At 38.3% G+C, this 20,428-nt stretch overlaps 1 non-coding gene across 1 annotated transcript; it reads left to right on the top strand.

The window, feature by feature from the left end:
• Positions 1 to 6,578: 6,578 nt before the first annotated feature.
• LOC115031193 lies at positions 6,579 to 6,722 on the top strand. The gene has a single exon (XR_003836813.1). It is a non-coding gene; the product is annotated as a small nucleolar RNA SNORA48 (small nucleolar RNA).
• Positions 6,723 to 20,428: the final 13,706 nt, after the last annotated feature.

The raw sequence follows: 20,428 nt of genomic DNA, 5'->3' as shown, positions 1-20,428 counted from the left end.
GAGGATTTAGTTCAATTGGTACAGGGTTTGTATAGCAAATCCTAGGTTTGATCTCTAAAAACTCACAATGTGGGTATGGTGGTACACACTTGGAATCCCAGCACCCAGGACACATGAATAGGACGGTAAGAAGTTCAATGTTATCTTTGCCTACATATTGAACTTGAGACCATTTTAGAATATAAGAAACCTTATCTCAAAAAAACAAACATTTATTGTTACAACTATTTTAGAGATAATCATACTGGTCTTGTATATTCTTTAATGCTCGAATTACCTACCAAACATATGACCAGATTGTGTACCTAAGAGTGAAAATTTATCTTTGGCAATGAAGTTGTGGTTTGGCAACGAAAGATGTGTGTGTATGTGTGTATATGTGTCTCTCTGTGTGTGTGTGTGTGTGTGTGTTTGTATTTTAAATGGTGTAGGAATATTAAAGAAAATGCCATACAATGACATTGCCAACAGCACACAGAAAGAAAGGTTCAGGAGTTTGTTAGGAATAGTTACTCAACTAAATGTATAACTAAAGGCAAAGACTAGTTGGACTCATCCAAGCCCAAAAGAGCAACATTGAAATCTTCTCTTTGGAGTTAAAATAAAATGTAGGAATTTAGTTTTAATCATCCATTACTGTGGTGATTTTGAATTGCACTATTTCAGTAGGTATAGTTTTTGCTATATTCCTTATCCCCCTTGAAGTGTTATTCTTAATTGTCAGAATCTAATTGAAATTCAGTATTCAGACTCTATAAGTAGAGGCAAAGTTGAGTATATAATAATGGCATTTATTGAAATCATTCATTGTTAAATGATGGACAGTACAACAACACTGCAGGAAAATATTATTTTGAATATTGTATTAAACTTGAACAAGAATGAAGGATTCACTGTCTGATATTATGGGAAAAATTGCAAATAGTCAACTCAAAGTCAAAAGAGTGAACAGTTGGTATATTAATAGATTAATAATGCATATCATTAAATTGTTGGGGAAAGAAAGGAGGAGGAAAGGAAAAAGCATAAAGAAAGAAAATATGCAGTTCTTTAAAAGTGTCTGTGTGACTAGCAAGATTTTGCTGAAAGGACCCAGATATAGCTGTCTCTTGTGAGACTATGCCGGGGCCTAGCAAACACAGAAGTGGATGCTCACAGACAGCTATTGGATGGATCACAGGGCCCCCAATGGAGGAGCTAGAGAAAGTACCCAAGGAGCTAAAGGGATCTGTAACCCTATAGGTGGAACAACATTATGAACTAACCAGTACCCCGGAGCTCTTGACTCTAGCTGCATATGTATCAAAAGATGGCCTAGTCGGCCATCACTGGAAAGAGAGGCCCATTGGACTTGCAAACTATATATGCCTCAGTACAGGGGAACACCAGGGCCAAAAAGTGGGAGTGAGTGGGTAGGGGAGTAGGGGGGAGGGTATGGGGGACTTTTGGGATAGCATTGGAAATGTAAATGAGGGAAATACCTAATAAAAATATTTTTTTAAAAAGTGTCTGTGTGAATAAAGCTATAATTCTTCATTATAAACCATTAAGAATACATTAAGCCTTCTTCATTTCAATAATTATGTAATAATATTTATGAATGAAAAAATAAATGCCAAAATAAGAGAAAGAGGTTTTTTATAACATTTAATTGTTAAATGTGTGAAGTGTGGTTTTTAACATATCTTGCTTAAAATAATACATGTCATGGTCATTATCAGAATCCAAATTAAAAGCATAGCAATATATCATCATCACCTAGTTAGAATAATTACTATCAAATAATAAAACTAAAGTGTAAGAGAGGTACCAATAACAAAGGAATTTTAGACATTTTTGGAGAAGGTGCATACTATGACAGCCATTTTTTGAAAGTTCCTTTAAAATAAAAAAAATAGACTTGCCCTATTATCCTTCAATACTAAAGATGATTGATAGAGAGATAGAGCGATAAAATATAGATAGATAGATAGATAGATAGATAGATAGATAGATAGATATCTAAAGGAAATAAGAACAATATTCCAACCACAGCAGTATATTGTAACACTATTAGCAATAATTAAGATAGAAAGAATATCTACCCAGCTTCCAACAAAAATTCTCAACCTGGTTAGACAATAGACCAAGTGATCCATCCTCAAGTGATACATGTACAACAAAACCTCTACACATAAGGCACATGAAATCTGTCAAAGATGGTGCAGAAAATGTCTTATGGCCAGAGGATAAGAATTTCTGCTAAAATGTAAGACTTCTAATTATTGCAGAGAAGCTGAACTCATAAAATCTCAGCAATATTCTCTCACTGATTGTGTTCTGCTGCCCCCTAACCCCACAGTTCTGCCTGTCTTGCAAGAGATCTATAATAAACTGGAACAGGGAGACTCCCACCATCTGATGGGAAACAACCAAGCCCAAGAGACACAGACTCTACCCAGTCATCTGGGAGTTTTGACTCCATCCCTTGTCCACATCTCCACCTGCACTCACAACTGGCTAATTGCCTAACCCCCAACAGCCTGCATCCCAAAAGGTCTGATCTAACCCAAGACACACAGCTGTACCTAATTCCTAAGAGGCCTGCTCCAACCCAGAACATCCAAGCCTGCAATATAAAAGACAACTAGCTGACAAAAGGCAAGCACATGAACATAATCAACAGAAGCCAGTACAGCATGACACCATCAGAACACAGATCTATGACTATAGCAAGTACTGGATACCCTTACATACCTGAAGAGCAAAATTGTGACTTTAAGTCCCATCTCATGAAGATTATAGAGGCCTTTAAAAGAATATAAATAATTCCCTTAAGGAAATACAGGAAAACACAGTCAAACAGGTAGAAGCCCTTAAAGAGGAAACAAATAAATCCCCTAAAAAAATAGGAAAATAAAATCACACAGGTTGAGGAAATTAAAAGAAAAAGTGGTCCAAGATGAAAAATGGAAATAGAAGCAAAAAAGAAAACATGAAAAACATGAATGGTGGCAAACCTGCAGATGGAAAACCTAGGAAAGAGAATAGAAACTGCAGATATAAGCATCAACAACAGAATACAGAGATAGAAGAGAGAATCTCAGGCATAGAAGATACATACCATAGAATAAATTGATACATCAGTATTACATCAAAGGATGCTAATAAGAAGTTCTTAACTCAAAACATTCACTGTGAAAGACCAAATCTAAGAATAATAGGAATAGAAGAGGGTGAAGATTCCTGATTCAAAGGGCTAAAAATAATTTTCAACAAAATCAGAAAAGAAAACTTTCCTAACCAATAGAGATCACTATAAATGAATAAGAAGCCTGCACAGCAGCAGATACATCAGTCCAGTAAAGAAAATCCTTCTCTCACATAATGACCAAAACCACTAAAAGTACAGAAGAAAGAAAGAATATTAGAAACTGCAAGGGGAAAATGCCAAGAAACATATAAAGGAAGAGCTACCAGAATTAGATCCAATTTCTCAACAGAGATTTTAAAAGCCAGAGGAACATGTAAAGATGTTTTCCAAACCTTAAAAGACCACAGATGCCAGCCCAAACTATTATACTTAACAAAACTCTCAATTACCATAGAGGAGAAACTAAGATATTTCATGACAAAACCAAATTTAAACATCTTTCTACTAATCCAGCCCTACAAATGACAACAGAAGGAAAACTCCAACAATGGAGGGTAACTACACCCAAGAAAACACAGGAAAGTAAACACCTCACACCAAACTCAGAAGAGAATCAAACACAAACACAGTACTACCTCCAACAACAAAATAACAGAAACTAATAAGCATTTGGTCATTAATGTCTCTCCACACCAATGGACAAATAAAACAACATAGACTAACAGACTGAATATATAAAGAGGACCTATCATTCTGATGCATACAAGAAACATACCTCAGCAACAAAGATAGATACTGCCTTAGAGTAAAGAGCTAGAAAAACGTTTTCCAAGCCAAAGAACCTAAAAAAATCCAGCTGGAGTAGCCATTCTAATATCTAATAAAAATAGGCATTCAAACAAAATAATCAAAAGAGATGGGGGAGTACAGTTCATACTCATCAAGGAAAAATCTACCAAGATGGCCTCTCTGTTCTGACCAACTATGACACCAATACAAAGGAAACTATACTAATTTCTAATCATACATTGAACCCCACATGATGATACTGAGAGACTTCAAAACCCCACTTTCACCAAAGGACATGTCATTGGAAAAGAAAACAAGGAACAGAGTCAGTAAAAACTAATAGATTTTATGAACCAAATGGATTTAACATCTTTCTACAGACCTTTCACCCCAAAAGAAAATAATATACATTCTCAGTACTTCACAGAACATTCTCCAAAATAAACCATATAATTTGGCACAAAACAAGAAGATTGAAACTTCTTGCATTCTGCCATATCACAATGGATTAAGGCTGGACTTCAACAACAGCAGAAGGCCCACATATTCATGAAACTGAACAACCTTCTACTCAATGATGACTTAGTCAGGGAAGAAATAAAGAAAGAAATCAAAGATGCTAGAATCCAATGAAAACTAAGGCACACCATACCCAAACTTATGGGACACAATGAAAGCAGTGCCAAAAGGAAGGCTCATAGTACTGAGTACCTACATAAAAAAATTGGGGAGATCTCATACTAGCAACTTAACAGCACACATGAAATGAATGAAAACAAAAACACATCCAAGAAGAATAGATGGCAGGGAATAGTGAAACTAAGGGCTGAAATCAATCAATTAGAAACAAATTAAACAATAAAAGGAATTAACAAAAATCCAGGAGCAGTTTCTTTGAGAAATTCAACAAGATATACAAGCCCTTAAATGGAAAGACGCTCAAAGCAATCCCACTAAAATCAGGGACAAGACAAGACTGCTCACACTTTCCCTATCTATTCAAAGTGGTATTTGAAGTTCTATCTAGAACAATAAGAGGACAAAAGGAGATCAAGGAGATAGAAATTGGAAAAGAAGAAGTCAAGATATCACTCTTAACTGATGATATGATACTATACATAAATGGCCCCTGAGATTCTACAGAGAATGCCTACACCTGATAAACAACTTTAGAAAAGTAACTGGATATAAAATTAACTCAAAGAAATCAGTAGCCCTTCTTTATACAAATGATTAACATGCTTAGAAAAAAAGTAGAGACACTACACTCTTCACAGTAGCTATAAATAATATAAAATATCTTGACATGACTCTAGTCAAACAAGTAAAAGATCTGAATGACAAGAGCTTCAGATCCCTAAAGAAAGAAATTGAAGAAGATATCAGAAGATGGAAAGATTTCCCATACTCATGGATAGGCACAATTAACATAGTGAAAATGGCCATCTTTCCAAAAAGCAATTTACAGATCAATGCAGTTCCCATGGAAATTACAACACACTTTTTTTTACAGACCTTGAAAGAGAAATTCTCACTTTCCTACAGAAAAACAACAAACCCAGTACAGCCATAACTATCTTGAACAATAAAAGAACTTCTAAAGGAGTTACCACCCCTGATCTTAAGCTGTACTAGAGAGCAATAGTGATAAAAATCCACATGGTATTGGTACAGAGATAGACAGGTTGATCACTATAACAGAAATGAAGACCCAGAAATAAAGCACCCACCTGTGGAATCTTGAAATTTGACAAAGCAGCCAAAAGCATACAGTGGAAAAAAGAAAGCATCTTCAAAAAATGGGGCTGGCCTAAATGGTTGTCACAGGGTCACCCTATCAGAGTCAAATAGGAGGAAGGATGGGGACAGCATATTGAGGAGGTATATAAATAAGTTAGTTAATAAATAATAATAATACAAACTCAACAGTATTATAGCTTAGAGAAAACCTGAAAAAAAATCCATCATCAATTGACATGCTAAGGTGCATGGGGGAATTCCCACAAGGTACCATCCCTATATGAAAAGATACAGGCAATTAATTAATTACTGATTACAGATGAAGAATCAAAAGTAATCCTCTTCATAGATTATAGAATCCCCAATTTCTACTCAGTAGAATGTGTGTGTGTGTGTGTGTGTGTGTGTGTGTGTGTGTGTGTGTATTCTACTGAATATATTCAAATGCGTGTATATATATATATGCATGTATATAAAATAAAGGTTATGAATTTGAAACAGTGTGAAGAATACAGAGAGGGGAAATTTATTGTGAAAATGATATAAAAACAGTGTCCAAGTATGTAAGTCTCACACTAAAATAAATGTTTAAAAATAGATGCATGATATAGGAAAATTTACTAAGTCAAATGAACTAAACTATACACACAAAGACTGGTGCCTACTTGTTGGCTCTTGTGTATGGAAACTATTAAAAGCTAGTCATAGAATAATCCATAGAATAATAACTAGTAGAAGCTGGGAGGAATGAGGGAAAGGCGGGAGAAAGGGGATCTATACACAATTGACAAATTATCATTGTAAATTGAAATCTAACACTAAATTTAATTACTTTAGACAATGTATGCATATTAACAAGACAAAGTTTATGAAATCTTTACCTAGATATCAAGCACATTAAAAAAATACATTTTGACCCCACTGAATATGGGCAAAACGACACATTGTTTGTGATGTTGTTCTTCTGTCAGTCAGGGGCTGAGCAGATGGCAGTCTTTTGTTCATCCTAGCTTGATGCCTGGCTTGGTGGCCAAAGCTATTTTATGCCTAGGACACATAAAAATCAAATCAATTTAAATCTAGACAGCAAAGCTTTGGAAGAGCAAGGCAGGCACATCATCCACAGACCTGCCCTCCTGAGCATGGCACAGGCTAGCAGTAGACACCAGCTTGCTGCCTGCCACACCACTCAGCACTGACAGAGGATGTCACCCAGGGAGGGGCCTGATAGTCGTGTTGCTAGTCTGGAGTGGGAGCAACCACAGTGTGGTGGACAGATGAGATAGAAAGAGAAGTGGAGCAGCTTGAGTATTATGAAAAGAGATGGAACTGGAGACTAGAGTTTGTGGAGAAATACCTTCCCAAGAGTGGCCTGCCACCCAGGGCCACAGTGAGATCCTAACCCAAGATGCTGCCTTGGACCATGTCTGGCTCCGTGGCTATCTATACAGTGTCAGGGGTTGGTGTTGATGTCCCAATATTCGTTATTACAAGAGAGCCTGAGGATACCCTTGGTCAAGGCAGCAACCAGGTACTATGTGGATGTCCAGCGGCTGTCCAGAACTGGCCCCACCTCTTACCAGCAGCAGCACTGAAGACTGCCCTGGGAACAGGGCGACAGGTGGACAGGTGAACTAGTTCTAAGAATGTAAGCAAGGGGGAATTAGTCCTACCACTGCTCAAGTGTGAGATTGGCGTGGGTACAGGTGTGATGCCCACCTTACCCCTCACTGCATGTAGCATCAGAAAAGCTTGCCCTGGGGTCATGAGAGCTGGTGAGATGACCCTGCAACTCACTGTCTGTGGAACTGAAGAGCTGGCACTGTACTTTGTCTGGGCAGTACAGTAGAGCTGGCCCTGGTTGAGGAAGTGAAGGTGAGCCAGTTTCAATGGCTATTTGCTGTTCAGACTAGTCAGGAGATCTGGTCCTGATGGAATGAAAGCAAGAAAGCTATTCCTGCCCTCTCACTACCTGCAGCACTGGGGAGAGAGGGCCCTCCACTTCAACTGGACAACACAGGGAAGCTGACCCTGATGACAAAAGCAAAGGTGAACCAGTCCGGAGAATATGATACAGGAAGAATTGGTCCAGCCCCTAGAAGGCTGCAGCACTTGGGAAAGTGCTCCTGGCGCTTTGATTGGGCAGCACCGTGGAGCTGGTTCTCTGGAGGATTGAGTACAAGTGAGCAGCCATTCCCTGGAGAATAAATGGTGCCATTGGATGGCCTAGCTGGAGCAGTGTTGGAGAGCTCTCCCTGGTGGTGAGAATAAAGGACAGCTGGAATGCTGACCAACTCAGATACCACACAGGCCCAGGTCTGGGTCTCTGAATTGGTTCACCTAAAAATCTATATTATTTGAGAACAGTCAGAACGCATGAAAGGACCCGTCCTGTTGATCCAAACTTACAGGATCTCGATGACACAGGGGAACAATGGGATAATGAGAAGGAGTCCTGGTGAGGATTCAGTATTGATGGTTTCACAGAAGCCAGGAACTTTAAACCAGACCAATGATTCATTTCAAGTGTAGATGTGTGGACAGAAGGATATACTGTGGGGCACATTATGACATACTCCATGTACGTTTTATTTTGGGGAGAAATTACGAGAATAAAGAGCAGATATGAGGGGTCCAGGAGATGAGTGGGACTGGGGGCTGCATGATATGAAACTCACAAAGCATCAATATCAGCAAAAAGTTAAAAAATAAAACAATTAAAAACTAACAAACAAAAATTTAATTTGAAAATTAAACAGAAGCTCAGTGTGCTGTAAAAAGCAGAAATTCTGACTCTAATATCTCACATCCATTAGAAGGTCCTAATTTAAAATCAACGCCTAATATATGCTGATTTTCATTACTGATGGAAATACAATACGCCTTTATGTGTCTCCTTCATACTATTCCAAGCAGACAGAAAGATCCAGACAGTTGTGCCTCACTTCTTACTTGCTCTTTGTTAAAAGGGAATGAAAATGCATGTGTTGTCTTCTTTGGAGAGAAAGGAGAAAAGCCAGGGTATGTACCAAGAAAGCCCCTTCTTGAAGTGAAATCCCTCACTACTCTATTTGCTATTATCTTTTACTACTACTTTCTGCCTCATCTAGATTTTGAGTATTCTTTATTAGCATGGTGTGGACAGAATTCAGTCCTAATGATAAGAAAATCCAATTCCTGAAATGGAAAAAAAAGTGAAATTTTCTACCACATGGTCACACATTTGGAACCTGTTATTTTCCATAAGAGCATGTTAGTGAAGCCCTCATTATCAACTAGAACAAACATTTCAACACTTAGTTGTGGTAGAGCTCATATTTAGTGCTACGACGCTGACACCATAGAGCATCAAAACAGTAGGCTCCACTTCAGCATTTTAAGACACATTGTCACTGATTTTCAATACAAACTACAGGAGCCTCCTTCAGAGCAGGAAATATTATTCAACCATTTTTTTCCCTAAGTGTATTCACCCCTTTGCCACTAGCAGTAATTCTAAATAATTTTGAGACCCCCATCTTTTCAACCTCAGGCCTTGTTTAATACTCAAAAGTCACTCTAAGCTAGAGGATAAAATCCCAGCTATTTGAACATTGGAGAACTAACCTGCTTTTGTGAAAATCTCAGCTCCAGCGTCAGATAAATGTCTTCTGGTGCATTTGTGCAGAGCACAGGCAAATAATATGAAACGAGTTAAGAGATTATACTTCTATGTTCCTTGCCAGCAGATAAGGTTATCCAGGGACCTATATCCTCTTCATTTCCCAGCAGGAGAAGAGGAATTAAGACTTAGTGCCTACTAGAATGCATAGCAAAGCAATTTCATGGGTAAGACAAAGATGGAGCTTGGGGGAAAAAATAGCACCACGTTCGTCTGTCAGAATTAGTGTAAGGAGGCTGCTGTGCACGAGTGCCATAGCCCTGCCTCAAGAACCATTTCTTAAAATATAGGGATTTTCAACAGCCACATGACTAAGGCTAGGTGGGAAATTGAGATCCTAAATTATTCTGATAGAAGGAAGAGACATAAAGAGAAAATGGGCAGATGTTTAAAAAATGGTCCACATACAGAAACTGTAGCTTGTAAACAAACCACATGTTTATCAATCAGTTCTAAATAAGTTAGGATGACAAAAAAATCCAGTAAAAAGAATGATAGATAACCATAATCACATTCAGAGATTTGCACAAGATTTCAATGGGCTTTGGATCTTCTGAATGGAAGAAAACACATGTATGAGCATATGATCATGAATTTTGCCTAACTTAAATGTACAAGTATAGAAAATGATTATCTAAAAGTTACTTTTTCTACTTCACAGTCATCCTCATAAATAGAACCTAAGTTTTTACCTGCCAGAAGTAGATGATAAAACAGTGATCACCATGTCTGGGGTAATTAGAAAAATTGGACATCAGAAAATATCTGTTAAAGGATATGTAATTACATCTGGTGATAATCGTTTCAACAGGCAACATAGAGAGACAGAAAGTAGACAAGTTATTGAGACCAAAGGATTCTGGGGAACGGATGGTACAGGGAGAAATTAAGAATGACTATGGGGTAACTACAGTTATAAGTCTTCATCTCATAGTGACAGAAACTTCAAAAACTGATTGATCTAATGGTCATTCAACTCTATGAAGAAATTAAAAACACTCCTACTGTATGTTTTAAATGGGTGAGTGTGAGGAGAAAAAAATACCTCAATAAAGATGTTGTTAAAAAATACAAGATTACTTTCTGTTCAAATATACCTATATTTTATTCAGAGTTCTATTAAATAGCAAATAAAGAACAGGTTACCTAAAAATAGAAATATATGGATTCTGGGTTTTAAAACCAAAACAATTGTCTTAGATAAAGGCTTAAAATCTTTTTCTTCAGTTTCTTTTTTTAAAAAAATCAAACACTTTTAAGTGTTTCAGTATTTTGCCTTCATGTATGTCTCCGTACCATATGCATGGAGCATCCATGGAAACCAAAAGAGGACATCGGATCCCATGGGATTGGCACTAGAGGCTGTTGGTAGATACCATGTGCTACTGGGAATTGAACCAAGGTCCTCTAGAAGAGCTGCCAGTCTTGTTAACCACTGAGTCATTTATCAAAATTTAAACTTTACCAAAAGTTTTTGTGAACTCCTTTAAACCCTCTCCTAGAGACTGGCTTAGTCATATACCTACTAGAGAACAGTCAGATGTGGTTCTTAGTCATGTAGCTTAGCAGGTTTATGATTCTACTTTTATTGAACAACTACTGTGCATTGATATAACAGTTTCCACCATGTTAAACATGCACCCAAGGTGCTGATTCCCTAATAAATATATAGAGAATTTGGGAAATTTGTATTTTCACATGTTTGATACAATATACAATATTCTATAACAGATAGCTCTGTCATCTAAACCCACATGGATTTATTGTTTGGGGACTTAGAAACACAATGCACCACTGGAAGATTTAAAAACAATAAACCTGACTTTATTCTCCTTTGTACTGCATAGATAATTTCTATCTTATTTGAAATGCAATGCATCATATAGACTCTGAGACTGGCATGAGACTATTTCCTTGTTCAGCAGATTCCATAATTTCTTTTGGAAAATGAATTCAGCAATATAATTTCAACCCATTACTGAAGCCACCAAACACCTCATGCAACTAAGTTGTACTCATGATCAGTATTGTGGTTTGAAAGTTTTCAAATGTATAACATTTGACAAGTAATTTATAAAACTTGCCCTTTTTATTGTTTTAGAAACCTGGTTCTCTCTCTCTCTCTCTCTCTCTCTCTCTCTCTCTCTCTCTCTCTCTCTCTCTCTCTCTCTGTGTGTGTGTGTGTTTGTGTGTGTGTGTTTCTGGAGTTCATGTAGGCTTACATGTCTGTGGAATGCTATGGTATCGTTAAAGGGGAATAATTGAAATCATAGTGGCGTAGTCTCCCAAATATATATATATATATTGTTGTCCTCAAAAATGATAGTGTTGCAACATGTTCTGAATATGGCTGGTACTGGAAATTTCTTGACTGTCTGCAAATCAATACAGTATAAACCAATTCCTACTTCCTCTTAGAACCAGGCTCTTGCTGAAGATTCCTACATTTGACAGTCTGATTCTTTCAGCAGGAAGCATTTAAATGAGAAGAAGTCCACAGTGCTCACCTCCAGGTGTCTGCTCAAGTGTGTTTTATAAGATTCATCTCAGGTGAGGACTCAGGATGTTGCTTTGGGATTAAGCCAGTCTACAGGCATACTTTGAAGTTCAGAATGGAAATCATGCAGCTTAGCTGTATCTAATCATATATATAAGAAGGTTTTTTTGTTTGTTTTTCTAGGAAGGCTGTGGACGAATCTCACTTTGTCACTAAAGTTGGTGATCCAATTTGTAAGAATTAAAACTTCTGCATTCCAGGATCCAGGACTTGTAAACTTAAAGGAGCACTACTCTCTTAAAACAGGAATAATCAGAGACAACCTCTAAAAATGGACCTGCTGACATGGATGGAGCCATTGATCTACATGTCTTTAGAATTAAAGATTCCTTTAAGATGTGGTGTCTTCTATTCCATTATTTGCTGCACTGCCTTGTTTTAGTGTTTTTCAGGATTCAAAACTGAATTTTCCTGATATACTTTCAAATAATTGTCTTTTTGATCTTACTAAAGCTATTGATTTTTTTCCAGCACCAAAGTGTCATAGATACTTCTTCTTCCTAAAATACAAAGGATATTTGTCATTGAATTTGCCAATGCAGCAACAAGTGTTACTAATTATGAATCCCTTAAAAACTGGTGACTTAAAAACCTACTGTGATTTCTTCTTATGTGGCTCTCAGATTCACCAGACAGATCTGTTCCAGGATGTAGAATTTAAAATAGGATTTGATTCTCTATGAGTTGATTCAAGTTTATTACATGTCCCTTTCTCTCTGGAATTTTGGCTGAAAAGATAATATTTTGCATGACAAACTTTTTTTCTGTCACATAGACTTACCAAAGAAAAAGAGCAATGACCCAAGCTTTTCTCCAGACTCTGCTTATGACCCCATCTGTTCCTCCAGTGCAAATGGCACCCAGAGATTCTCAGTGAAGAATGTATCCAGAAGAATGACTTAATAGGGTCAGATCTCTAGAATTCAGAAGAGATACAGTCTTAATAGCCAAACTCTACTCCCAGATTTGCCATTTACTTTGTGACCTAGTACAAATTACTTGGGCTCCTCTGGACTTTCCCTCCCTAAAAAGAAACCAGAATTAGCAAAGTGCCTTAGTCAGAAGGATGTTGTGAAGAAAATACATAAGTAAAAGAACTTAGAAGGAATGGAATTTGAAGGAAATAATAGGTCCCAGCTGCTTGAAAAGGGGTATGAATAGTCCTAAATAGCTAAAGCAGCAGAGAAATTTGGTAGGCTGCTACTAGAAAATTAAGATAGAAAAGTTTCCCATGCTTTTGTTTGTTTGTTTCTTTGTTTCTTTCTTTCTTTCTTTCTTTCTTTCTTTCTTTCTTTCTTTCTTTCTTTCTTTCTTTCTTTTTTTCCTATGAAGAAAATGAAGATGGTGATGGGGTAAAAGGAAGGATTGCCACTTATGGTCAGTTTGTATGGTCCCAGACTTTCTGCAACCATAGTGTGCTCTGTCTCACATAGACCTTATCTATTCCATATGGACCAGAAAGAAAATTAATAAAATATATTTCCTTCTTTTTAAGTTTTTCTATTTTTAATTTTAACTACACACCGTTTTCACCTTTCCTTTTCTTCTCCCTCTAATCCCTCTTACTCAACCCCTCTGGCTTCCTCTTGATATTATATTTACACTTTCTTTGTTTTCATTACACACACACACACACACACACACACACATTTACACATATATGTCTCAATATTGAAATTCAACCTGCAACCTTCTCAGTCCATTTAATTTTTCTTGTATATTTGATTTCAGATCACAGGTCTCAGGGAAGAACCTGCTGCTGCTTCACTAATCCAGCAAATCTTTCCTTATACCCTTGTATAATTGTATCTCTCACTCCTCATCAAAGAGCTTTTTCTTTGCAATAGTTGGAGACCATTATAGAAAAATATAATTTGTCAAAATGAGAAAGCAAATGATGTGGGTTTTCCAGTCCCAACTCATTCATCTACAGCACAACTTCTTGACTTAAGGTACAAAGAACATTATAGAAGAGGGTGCATAAAGACTGTAAAAGATGGAGACAGGAAATTGCTGTGAGGTTGGGTCTGCTATAAATGTTAGGGAAACTTTGCCCATGGTACCCCAACAATATGACTACCTCAATTAGATATGAGCAAGACATACTACCAGGTAGGGAACAATCTCATCTAGCCCACCCATAGACAAAGAACGACGCATGACAATTTATGAATGCTGAGAGAGTAAGAAATAGTCTTCTCAGAGGACTAGGATTCTAATTGGCTACCCAGGAATAGAATTTTCTTGAATTATAACACTAACAAATTCTTAAGATTTGGCTTAACGAAAATCTGGCAGTTCCTCAGAAAATTAGAAATAATTCTATCTGAAGACCCACCTTTACTGCTCCTGGGCATATACTCAAAAGATGCTCCACCATACCACAAGGACACGTGCCCCACTATATTTGAAGCCACCTTATTTATAAAAGCCAGAAATTGGAAACAACCCAGATATCCCTTAGCCAAAGAATGGATACAGAATATGTGGCTCATTTACACAATGGAATACTGTTCAGCCATAAAAAACAAGGACATCATGAATTTTGCAGACAAATGGATGTAACTAGAAAATATCATCCTGAGTGAGATAACCCAGACCCAAAATGACATTCATGGTATTATTCACTGATAAATTATCAGCCAAAAAAGTTCAGAATACCTATGACACACCCCATACACTGTAAGAAGTATAACAAGAAGAACGACCCAAATGAAGACACTTCAGGCCCAAGTGAGAATGTTTCAAGCCCACTTAGAAGGTGGGGGGTGGGGCATAACAATGACAGGAGGCAGAGGGAGAAAGGGACTTGGGTAGGAGAGGCAGGGGCTGGGAAGGGGTGCAGGACCAGGTATGCGAGGAGATAGGAGAGAAGCCCAGAGGGATCAGCAAAATGAATGGAACTATGAAGCTGTGGGGGTAGGAGGAACCTCTAGAAAGTTCCAGAGAACTGTGATGTCAGAGACTCCCAGGACTCAGTGGAGATGACATTACATGAAATGCCCAACAGTGGGGAAATGGAACCTGAAGAGACCACCTCCAGTAGATAAACAAGGCCCCCAATGGAGGGATGGGGTCACCAAACTACCTCCCAATTTTTTTTACTGAGAATTGTTCCTGACCAAAAAAGTATAGGTACAAAAATAGAGCAGAGACTGAAGGAAAGGCCATCCAGTAGCCAGCCCAAATTGGGATCCCATAAGCAGGCACCGAACCCTGACACTATTAATGATGCCATGTTTTTCTTACAGACAGGAGCCTAGCATGGCTGTCCTCTGAGAAACCCTACTAGCAGCTGACTGAGAGTGATGAGAGTGATGCAGATTCTTACAGTCAATTTTTGGACTGAAGTCAGTGACCCTATGGAAAATTTAGGTGACAGATTAGAGGAACTGAAGGGAATGGCAACCCCATAGGAAGACCAACAGTAGCAACTAACTTAGACCCAGGGAGCTCCCAGAGACTAAGCCACCAACTAAATAGCATACATGGGCTAGTTCGTGGCTCCTGGCACATACGTAGCACAGGACTGGCTTGTCTGGCCTCAGTGGGAGAGGATGAGCCTAATTCTGTAGACACTTGATGCCTCAGGAAAGGGGGATAGGTGGGTGAAGGGTGTGGGGTGAGGAACACCTTCTCAAAGGCAAAGGGGAAAGGGGTGGGATGAAGAACTCTTGGGGGAATTAGAAAGGGGACAACATTTGGAATGTAAATAAATAAAACAGTTAAAATGAAAATATTGAAAGTCACTAACTTAAAAAAATCAAGGTTCTAGAATTTTTATACATGATCATTGATTTCTTGAACTTGACTTGTATTTCTGACATTGGTTAATCAGCTTCCTACTTCTTCCAAAGCAGAAGAGCTTTCTCTGAGTTTCTGAATAGGCGTGAAACCAATGACACATGCACAACATTTTGTGAGGCTTACATAATTAAAGTGAGCAGCATTGCTAAGTGCCAAGGAATTAACCCTTAATAAGTTAGGCTTACCTTTTTACTTTACTAGACCTGTTTCTTTTTTTTTATTACGTATTTTCCTCAATTACATTTCCAATGCTATCCCAAAAGTCCCCCATATCCCCCTCCCACTTCCCTACCCACCCATTCCCATTCTTTTCTTTTGGCCCTGGCATTCCCCTGTATTGGGGCATATAAAGTTTGCAAGTCCAATGGGCCTCTCTTTCCAGTGATGGCCGACTAGGCCATCTTTCGATACATATGCAGCTAGAGACAAGAGCTCCGGGGTACTGGTTAGTTCATCATGTTGTTCCACCTATAGGGTTGCAGATCCCTTTAGCTCCTTGGGTACTTTCTCTAGCTCCTCCATTGGGGGCCCTGTGATCCATCCAATAGCTGACTGTGAGCATCCACTTCTGTGTTTGCTAGGCCCTGGCATTGCCTCACAAGAGACAGCTATATCTGTGTCCTTTCAGCAAAATCTTGCTAGTGTATGCAATGGTGTCAGCGTTTGGAAGCTGATTATGGGATGGATCCCTGACCTGTTTCTGATAATCAAAGCCTTAAGCATGAATTTGAGTTTTCTCTTTTCACGGCACCTTTCTGAATGTCCCTATATAGTGACAAAAGGTTTACTCCAGTGTCTTAAAGAAAAACATGTAGATTATGCAAATGTCAGAACCCAATATTCGTTTTCCTCAAGAACACAACAAAAAGGGTAGTTAAAAATGAGCTGAAGTGGTTTGCAACCCCATAGGAAAAACAACAGTATCAACCAGCCACACACCACCACCACCCCGAGCTCCCAGGAACTAAACCACCAACCAAAGAATATACATTGGAGGGACCCATGGCTCCAGCCATATATGTAACAGAGGATGATGGCCTTGGACATCAATGAGAGGAGAGGCCCTTGGTCCTGGGAAGACTCCATGCCCCAGTGTAGGGGAAATCCAGGACAGGGAGGAGGGAGTGGGTGGGTGTTTGGGAAAACACTCTCATAGAAGCAGGGTGAGGGGTGATGGGATGGAAATTTCCAGAGGGAAAACTGGGAAAGGGGATAACATTTGAAATGCAAATAAATAAAATATCCAGTAAAAGAAAAAAAGTGGGCCATGGACCTTAAAATGGATCCATCATTGACTAAGCCAAGTGCAGAAGAATGTTTACACAAAAGGATATCATTAAAGTGTAATTAGAATGGAGCATTCAGAAGTCTCAATATAACCAATGGTACTTGCTATCTGACAGCTTATTTCTGCTTGAGGAATAAAAATAATATTTTCAGGAGTTCCATAGGGACAATCAGTAACACAATCAGGTGTTGATCTAACTCTGCCCATAAAACTGAACAACATAGGTTAGTGGTGAGCAATAGGTCAACCTTAGAAGGCCAGTTGCAATTATACACATAAGAGGCCAACCTATATCTACTTGACCACAGAGGAAAGGACACAATAAATTTTATGACCTGAAATGGATTTTTAAAAAAACTTTACAATAGCAGGAAAAATATATTTAGTGTTATATTAAGTCCCACACTTTTGAAGCCAGTTAATAAGTGTGATGAATCAAAGTCATTAACAGGGTCACCAGTCACTGCTTCTCTCATGATATTGATATGTGCATCTGGATTTTTCATTTTTATCCATTTTCCAATTATTGACCTATTTGTTTATTTTCATTTATTTGATCAATTAAAAATATGCAACATTTTTATACTACCAGCTAAGAATATGTACCTTGAAGACAAATATGGTTGGGACGGAAGTGGTCTTTTACTCTTAAAGTAAAATCATGAAATAAAACAAAATCTAGATGGTCAAAAACAATAATAAAAGCCAGGCTTGGTGGCACATGCCTTTAATCCTAGCACTTGGGAGGCAGAGGCAGGCAGATATCTGAGTTCAAGGCCAGCCTGGTCTACAAAGTGAGTTCCAGGACAGCCAAGGCTATCTAGAGAAACCCTGTCTCGAAAAAAAAAACAAAACAAAACAACACAAAACAAAATCAATAAGTAAACAAAATAAAATCAAGCACACTACTTTAGCTAAAATACTGTGTGGAGAGGCTTGAAAGATGGCATAACAGTTAAGAATACTTGCTACTCTTTGCAGAGGATCCAAGTTCCTCGTACTATCTGGTGCCTCATAACCATCTCTATCTCTAGTTTCAGGTACCTGATGCCCTCTTTTGGCCTCTGTGGACACTCCACACACATGGCACACATACATACATGCAGTCAAACATTTATAAACACAAAATAAAAGATAAATATTTCTATTAAAGGTATATTTTCTATGAACTTAACAGAAAACTGAGAGCCAAGTGAGTTGGGGCAGACAATAGCAGCAGAGGGGAGTTATTAAATGTATGAAGCATATGTCTTAGGAAATGACATTAAATATAAGACCCCATTTTATACATATTTGTGTATGTGTCTGTGTGAAGGCTGTAAGTATTTGGTCAGAAGAAAGACTACTTTATTTTCAAGAAGTAGATTTTCCAAATTTCTTATGTGCAGAAAGAGCCCGGACTATTCAGGTAAGGGAGAGAGTTGATGTGGCAGTAACAATGGAGCAGGGAAACACCAGTCCAACCATTGTGGCTGAATGCTCTGGGCAAGGTTCAGCAGAACATGCCCACAAAAATCACTAGACTTTTACTCAAAGTTCATGGATAAGTGTAAGCCATAAAACAGATAATAACAATTCCCATTTTACATGATCACCCAAGCTTTCATTAGAGTGTGTGTTAACTAGGGGTCAAGGTGGAAACAAGGAAAGCAGGCAGGAGGTTCCCATAGACATCTAGATAAGAAATGATACTGACATACATGTGTCTCGAAGACTAGTGTTACAGACAGCCACATTTAGCACTCACACAGAACAACTTAAATTAGCACTACAATTAATAATAGCTAAGGATTAATATTTTCTAATTCTTTCATTTTATCTGTATGGGAATGGGAACCTGAAGAGTTTGTGTAATAACTCAAGATTGCAAAACTCATTCATAAAACAGATAAGGCGTAGTCACTCCATGCCCCAGTTCAATCTTCAATTTAGATGAACAAATTTAAACTAGAATTTATGTGTGCTTTTTGAAACTTACAAAGATATGTTGAGTCAGAGACAAAACAAAATTGATCATTTCAATAAAATAACCATGAAAAGCTGCTTTTATACTGTTCATCACAGGCCAGGTTCATTGTTAATCTACTACATGAAGCCCTCCATAAGACAATGATACTCATCACATATCCTTTCTATGAATCAGATAACAGAGACAGTGATTTAAGGATTGACTTAAATCAGAGTGTTAGTAACCACAAACAGGCATATTATTCAGGCTAAAGAATGTATTCAGTCATTTTTTTTTTTACTGAATATTTTCTTAATTGACATTTCAAATGTTATTTCCTTTCCCAATTTCCCCTTCAGAAAACCCTATCACATCCTCCCTCTCCCTGATTCTATGAGTGTGTTCTCCCACCCGAGCAACCCATCCACCCACTCCTGCCTCCCCACTCTGGCATTCCCCTACAGTGGGGCATTGAGTCTTCCTAGGACCACGGGCCTTTCCTCCCATTGATGTCCAACAAAGGCCATCCTCTGCTACATATGCAGCTGGAGCCATGGGTCCCTCCATGTGTACTCCTTGGTTGGTGGTTAGTCCCTAGGAGCTATAAGGAGTCTGGCTGGTTGATATAGTTGTTCATCTTATGGGGTTGCAAACCCCTTCAGCTCCTTCAGTACTTTCTCTAACTACTCCTTTGAAGAACCAGTGTTCAGTCTAATGGTTGGCTGCATGCATCTGCATCTGTATTGGTCAGGCTCTGACACAGCCTTTTAGGAGACAGCTATAGCAGGCTTCTGTCAGCAAGTGCTTCTTGGCATTAACAAGAGCGTCTGGGAGTGAAACTTATAGAGAAAGTGGGGAAAAGCCTCGAAGATATGGGCACAGGGGAAATATTCCTGAATAGAACAGCAATGGCTTGTGCTGTAAAATCGAGAATCGACAAATGGGACCTCATAAAATTGCAAAGCTTCTGTAAGGCAAAAGACACTGTCAATAAGACAAAAAGGCCACCAACAGATTGGAAAAGGATTTTTACCTATCCTAAATCAGATAGGGGACTAATATTCAATATATACAAAGAACTCAAGAAGGTGGACTCCAGAAAATCAAATAACCCCATTAAAAAATTGGGCTCAGCATTGGACTTGCAAACTTAATATGCCCCAGTACAGGGGAATGCCAGGGCCAAAAAGTAGGAGTGGGTGGGTAAGGGGTTTGGGGGGAAGGTATGGGGGACTTTTGGGATAGCACTGGAAATGTAAATGAGGAAATTACCTAATTAAAAAAAAAAGGAAAAAAATGGGGCTCAGAGCTAAACAAAGAATTCTCACCTAAGGAATACCGAATGGCTGAGAAGCACCTGAAAAAATCTTCAGCATCCTTAATCATCAGGGAAATGCAAATCAAAACAACCCGGAGATTCAACCTCACACCAGTCAGAATGGCTAAGATCAAAAATTCAGATGACAGCAGATGCTGGCGAGGATGTGGAGAAAGAGGAACACTCC

This window comes from Mus caroli, chromosome 5, assembly GCF_900094665.2.
Source record: "Mus caroli chromosome 5, CAROLI_EIJ_v1.1, whole genome shotgun sequence".
Taxonomy (NCBI): Eukaryota; Metazoa; Chordata; class Mammalia; order Rodentia; family Muridae; genus Mus; species Mus caroli.
This window is presented reverse-complemented; position numbering and strand designations above follow the sequence as displayed.